A 7,072-nucleotide genomic window follows, 5' to 3' on the forward strand; every position below is an offset into this window, starting at 1 on the left:
ATGCTCAGTGTATCCTCTAACTGGCCAAAGCACTTAGGCAGGAAAAATTAAATAAGTAGTCCAGTGTCGCTTGAGTACATGCAGAGGGATGTACGTCTCTGTACCTAGCTCAGGCCCTGGCCCAAGGTAACAGCTCAGAGCATGTTGCTAGCTGAATAAGCATTACCTCTTTTATCTGCACGTACTCCTCCCTTGGTGCTGCTCGCATCCGGTTTCCTGGCTTTAAATGTCATCTATAAGCTGATGATTCCCCAGATTATAGCTCTTGCTTGGACCTCTTCCCAGAACTCAAATATCCAGCTGCCTATTTGCCACCTCCACTTGGGATGCTTAATAGGCATGTCAACTTAACATGGCCCAGACCAACTTTTGTTTCTGTTTTGGCCAACCTTCTCCAAGCCAGTCTATTCTTGTCATTGTTCAGGCTGCAAGTTTTGGAATCATGTTTGATTCCTCTCTTGCCCTCATACATTATATTAAATCAATCAGCAAATATATCAGCTTCACCTTCAGAATATATCGAGAATACAACCACCGCTCACCCTACCTCTGCCTGGTCCAAGCCTCCATCACCTTTTGCCTGGACGGTTGCAATAGCCTCTTCCTGACCTCTCTGCTCCCACTGGCTTCCCTACCCTCTGTCCTCTACCCTGCAGCCAGGACATCCCATCTTGGCTCACATGGCAGCTTCTCAGAGCGGCCTGCCCGAAACCTTTATTTGAAACAAGACCTGCTGCCTGTCACTCTGGTCTCTTATCTACTTTATTTTTGTCCATTGGACTTATCGGGGTTTGACATTTTTGCTTATCTTCTCCTGATAGAATGTACGTTCCATGAAGAAGGGACTTTGCCTGTTTTGTTCTCTTATGCATCCCTAAGATTTGCTGGTGTATAGCTCCCATTGCTCATATCACTCAGGAAATTCCAGGCGTCTGGAGAGTAGTGAGCCAGGAACTGGGACGAACACCAAATATGCATTTATTATTATAAATCACAATATCACAATCCCTAGCACCCAGAGTAGTTCTCTCTCTTTTTAAAAAAATATATTTTATTGATTTTTTACAGAGAGGGAGAGAGATAGTTAGAAACATCGATGAGAGAGAAACATCGATCAGCTGCCTCCTGCACACCTCCCACTGGGGTTGTGCCGGCAACCCAGGTACATGCCCTTGACCGGAGTCGAACCTGGGACCTTTCAGCCCGCAGGCCGACGCTCTACCCACTGAGCCAAACCAGTTAGGGCAGTTCTCTCTCAAAAATCTCTCTGCAGCCGAATCCGGTTTGGCTCAGTGGATAGAGCAATCGATGTATCTCTCTCATCGATGTTTCTAGCTCTCTATCTCTCTCCTTTCCTCTCTGTAAAAAATCAATAAAATATATTAAAAAAAAAATCTCTCTGCAATCCTGAATGTAGGTCTCAATAAAATCTTAAGGTCCAGGGAATAAGAATGGCATCTCCCTGTCAGTGAATAAGAATGGAGATGCCAGAAATCAGATACCAAATACCTTTGTCTGAGGCTCTGGAATAATTGAGATTTAACTCGACCACTTTTTATATAATTAAAGAGTGATACAGAGGTCACCTAGTGAGTCAGAGGGGGCTCTTTGGCTCCCAGAGCAGACTCAAATCCCACCTCTTGGTCCATGCTGAAGGCAGCTTGTTCTGTAATTGTTGGACCCCCTCCCCCCAATCCTTGCCTTTGTAAGTAGGCTTGCCTGCCTTGTGGTCTTTACATGGGGCTGTGAGTTTGGGAACTTTTTAAATATATATATATATATATATATTTATTGATTTCAGAGAGGAAGGGAGAAGGAGAGAGAGATGGAGACATCAATGATGAGAGAGAACCATTGATCGGCTGCCTCCTGCACGCCCCCTACTGGGGATCAAGCCCGCAACCAAGGCATGTACCCTTGGCCGGAATCGAACCCGGGACTCCTCAGTTCTCAGGCTGACGCTCTATCCACTGAGCCAAGTTGGCTAGGGCGAGTTTGGGAACTTTGACATGTGGACTCAGTCCGGATTATGGAGAGCAGTGGTTCTCACCTGCGGGTGATTTCACCTCCCAGGGCACATTTGGTGTTGTCTATAGATATTTTTAGGTGACAACTGGGCATGAGGTGCAATTGGCATCTGGTGGGTAGAGGCCAGGGATGCTGGTAACATCCTTCAATGCACAGGAGTCCCCCCCTCCCAACAAAAACTTTCTGGTTCAAAATATTAGTGCCATGGTTGAAAACCCCCGGTTTAGGGTAACATTCTAGCATCATCGACTTCTGCCGTGTGCCAGGTTCTGTGCTACATACTTTACATGCACCATCTCAATCTCCAAATTGTCCCTGAGAAACAAGGACTATTGCAATACCCATTGTACAAATGAGGAAACTGAGGCTCCCTTATCTAAAGTTATACACCTTAGTAGGGTAGTGTCAAGATCTGTAGACCCAGGTCTGCCTGGCCTCAAAGTCTGTACTTTTAGTCCCTGTTCTGCGTCGGTCTGCCCACTGATTGGGAGCTGAGGGGGCCTAGTAGGCCTCTCTTGGATGTGCCTGAATTTACCTACTGCCCCTACGGACAGGAGGCTGAGTACCGGGCCTTCACGGGTATCCATTCACTCAGGGGAGGCTTGGCTATTGGCCAGGAGGGAGACTTTCTTCTGGGGGTTGTCCCTGCCTGTGTGACCTCACTCGCCCTGTCCTGCAGTGCAGTGCAGTGCTTGGCTCCAAAGCCCTGCTGCCAGCCCCAGGCTAGTGCCAGTCCTTCTCCACTTGGAGGAAGCTTCTGAATTCAGGTCCAGGAGCTCCATGGAGCCTCTCCTTCCTGGCAAGGGTCTCTGAGTCAACTCTAGGGTCACAAGGTCACCTCTCACACTTCCTTCCAGGTAAGGGAGGGCTGGAGCTGCTAAGTTGGTGACAGAGCTCATGGTCCAAGAAAGGGCTTGAGCCCTGGCTGGTTTGGCTCAGTGGATAGAGCATCGGCCTGTGGACTGAAAGGTCTCGGGTTCGGTTCTGGTCAAAGGCATGTACCTTGGTTGCGTGCACATCCCCAGTAGGGGGTGTGCAGGAGGCAGCTGATGGCTTGAGGTCTCAGAAAATCTTAAAAAGTGATCACTGGACAGGGCTGGGAACAGTGCAATCCTAGGCTAGTAGCAGGATTGAGGTGTAGCAGTCTGTGGTCCTTCCTAGCCTGTTTTCGGGAGAGGACAGCTCCAAGCCCTGCAAGGAATCCATCCCTCAGCCTGCCTTTGAACAATCCCCAAGGACTTTCTCAAGACCCTGGGAAAATCTGATTGCTCAAGTACAAAGGTAACTTGTTCAGTTCTTGAAATACAGCTCATAGAGTTGTGAGACATCAATGAGATCATATGTCCGAAAAGCCTGGCATATAATAAGGTGTTAGTATAAAATAGCAAGAGCTATATATTTTTTTGACCTTGGCTAGGTTTTTTAGATGTATTATGTAAGATATTCTTCTCCCAGCCTATCATGAAGGTATTCTCTCTATTTAAAAATCAGGAACCTGCCACTCTGAGAGGTTAATTAACTTGTAGGAGGTCACACAACTTAGACTTTTCCCATATGTGTCTGATTCTAAAGTTTGTGCTCTCAGAAATTTTGCCTCCGTCTAATTTTTATTTCCTGTGATAAGAATAGAATAGGCATGCTTTCAGGCTCAGAAGTGTTTTCTAGCAAATTTAGCAGCTAGGAATGGAATAGAGTGAGTTGTCCACATATGTGATGCTATGGAACCTCAGATGGCCCAATTCAGTGGTACCCAGTGAGGGAATCTTACATTCTTCCAGGAGTTTGATTTATTCTAGAGCAATTATTCTTTATCCTCCTTCGGTTCTGAGTCCCTTAATCCATCTGGTGGAAGTGATAGATCCTCTCCATGGAGAAATGCCTGTAGGTACAACACACACTTTGTGCATAGGGTTGGAGACTTGTGAAACCTTTGAAATCAATCTGTGGGTGCCCTTTATGAGCCCCTGTATAGGGCAGCATGTCCCAAAACTATGATATTGGAAGGATTAGGTTACTGTTGGCTAGAAATTCCTTGAGGATAGACTGTAACTGATTCTAGGTACGTATTTCAAGCATTCATATGCTGCATAGTACTTTTTTCTGGTAATTAAGGGATATGTATTGTTTGCTTCCCTGTTAGATGAATAGATAGGAAATGAGAAACTATTTTGCAGAGATAAGGGATAAAAGAATGAAAAAGGCTGAAAATTTTTCAAATGTATTTTTATTGATTTCAAAAAGAAAGGAGGAGAGAGAGAGAGAGAAACATCAATGATGAAAGGGAATCATTGATTGGCTGCCTCCCGCATGCCCCACATTGGGGAATGAGCCTACAACCTGGGCATGCCCCTGACTTGGAATCAAACCAGTGACCTCCTGGTTCTTAGGTTGATGCTCAACCACTGAGCCATGCCAGCTGGGCAAGGGTGAAAGCCTTTTGGTTCCTAAAAACAATGTCCCCAAATGGACTTGGGGGACACTTAGGCCTGAAAGGCATGGGTTTCTGGTAGTGCCCTTCTTTCACATTTAAAGAAAATATTTAGGGTCAAGAGCTGGTTCATACACAGGCAATACTAGGGAAGGCAGGTGCTACAAATGGAGAAAAACCTTTAAGCCAGTGGTTCTCAACCTTGGCTGCACATTAGAATCACCTGGGAATCTTTTTAAAATCCTGATTTCTGGGCCTCATCCTCTGGAAATTCTGTTTCTTTGTTATGGGGTGGGGCCACAACATTAGTAACAAAGAAACAGAATTTCCGGAGGATGAGGGCCAGAAATCAGGATTTTAAAAAGATTCCCAGGAGATTCTAATGTGCAGCCAAGGTTGAGAACCACTGCTTTAAGGAAACAAAATCTTTTTTTATTGAATTTATTGGGGTGGCATTGGTTAATAAAAGTATATAGGTTTCAGGTGTACAATTTTATAATACATCATGTGTATATTGTATTGTGTTCACCACCCTAAGTCAAGTCTCCTTCCATCACCATGTATCCCGCCTATACCTCTTCTACCTTCCCCTAGCTCCCTTTCCCTCTGGTAATCACCATAATGTTGTCTGTGTCTATGAATTGGGTTTTTGTTTGTAGGTTTTTGTTTTTTGCTTAATCCCTTCACCTTTTTCACCCAGCCCAAAAATCTTATGTTAGAAAATCTTTTTTAAAAAAAATATATTTTATTGATTTTTTACAGAGAGGAAGGGAGAGAGATAGAGAGTCAGAAACATCGATGAGAGAGAAACATTGATCAGCTGCCTCCTGCACACCCCCCACTGGGGATGTGCCCGCAACCCAGGCACATGCCCCCGACCGGAATCGAACCAGGGACCTCTCAGTCCGCAGGCCGATGCTCCATCCACTGAGCCAAACTGGTTTCAGCATGTTAGAAAATCTTAACATTATCCCAATTCAAACTCCTTTTCTTGAAAGTCATGAATCAGAAAAAGACACACCGTCTACTCAGCTAAAGGTAGTACTGTACTGAGGTTTAGAGAATAAATATTAGGTTCATCCAGGTCTGGAACTTCCTGATTTATTAATAGCATAACCTAGTGAAAGTCAATATCTTAATATGTAAAATGGGCATATAAGACCTGGTAATTTTTTTTCTATGCAAACTACTCACTTTATTATTTTAAAATCTTAATAACTTAGAACTTCTTTATTTATTTTTAAAGTATAGTCGATGTATAATATAATATTAGTTTCAGGTGAACAGCATAGTGATTCAAGAAGACCTGGTGTTTTGTTTTGTTTTTTAATATTTTTTAATTAATTGCAGAGAGGGAGAGAGAAAGAGAGAGAAACATCAATAATGAGAGAGAATCATTGATTTGGCTGCTTCCTGCACAGGGATCAAGTCCGCAACCCGGGCATGTGCCCTGACTGGGAATCAAACTATGACCTCCTGGCTCATAGGTTGATGCTTGACCACTGAGCCACCATCAGGCAAAGACCTGGTATTTTTAATTTAATGCGTACTATGTGGAAGACAGGAATTAGATGCTGAAGCTGCAGTAGTGAATAAGACAGGCAGGGGCAGACAGACAATAACCGAGCAAATAAATACATGAGATAATTTCTTTAAAGGAATAAATGAGGCAAGTACAATGGAGGAACTGAAAGTGTTGTAGAGAGTAACTGAAGGGCAGTGGTAGAGAGCAAGTAGAGGTGGGAGTCCAGGGAAGGTGGCATTTGAGCTGAAACTCAATAAGCAGACGTCCATGCCAGGAGGGAGATGGGAGGAAAGGGGTCCCAGGCACAGTTGTGAGGAATAACTGAGTGAATGCAAAGCGCTTGGTGGTAAGCAATCACTCAATAAACAGCTGCTATTCTTATTACCTCATCCACTTTACTCTTGGCAACTTCTGTTCAAACAAGAAGCTGGCCAAGCTGTAGAGCAGAGGGATATATATACTTTTCATATCCTATATAATAAAAGGCTAACACACAAATTGACGGAACGGTGGAATGACTGCTCGCTCTGACACACACTGACCACCAGGGGGCAGATGCTCAATGCAGGAGCTGCCCCCTGGTGGTCAGTGCGCTCCCACAGGGGGAGTGCCACTCAGCGAGAAGACGGGCTCTCAGCTCTCCTGCCTCCATGGCAGCACTAAGGGTGTCCGACTGTCGGCTTAGCCGTGGGGGAGCAGGCCTTAGCTGTCAGACGGACATGCCCCAACGGCTCCTGGACTGCACGAGGGCACAGGCCATGTTGAGGGACCGCCCTCCCACCCCCACTGAGTGCATGAATTTCATGCACCGGGCCTCTAGTCTACACTAATAAAAGAGAAACATGGTAATTGGCGTACGACGCTACCCTTTTCATTGGCTAATCAGGGCTATATGCAAATTAACTGCCAACTCAGATGGCAGTTAACTGCCAACAAAGATGGCAGTTAATTTGCATATGTAGGCACAATACAGGGAGGCGAAGGGAAAGCAGGAAGAAGCCCCCTGCCATTGACAGTGATCAGAAACCCAGGGGGGATCTAAGAACTGGGGGGCAGGGCACAAGCGGCCCTGGGGCCGCCTTTGCCCTGCC

The sequence above is a fragment of the Myotis davidii genome, unplaced genomic scaffold (assembly GCF_000327345.1).
Source record: "Myotis davidii unplaced genomic scaffold, ASM32734v1 scaffold803, whole genome shotgun sequence".
In the NCBI taxonomy this organism is placed as follows: Eukaryota; Metazoa; Chordata; class Mammalia; order Chiroptera; family Vespertilionidae; genus Myotis; species Myotis davidii.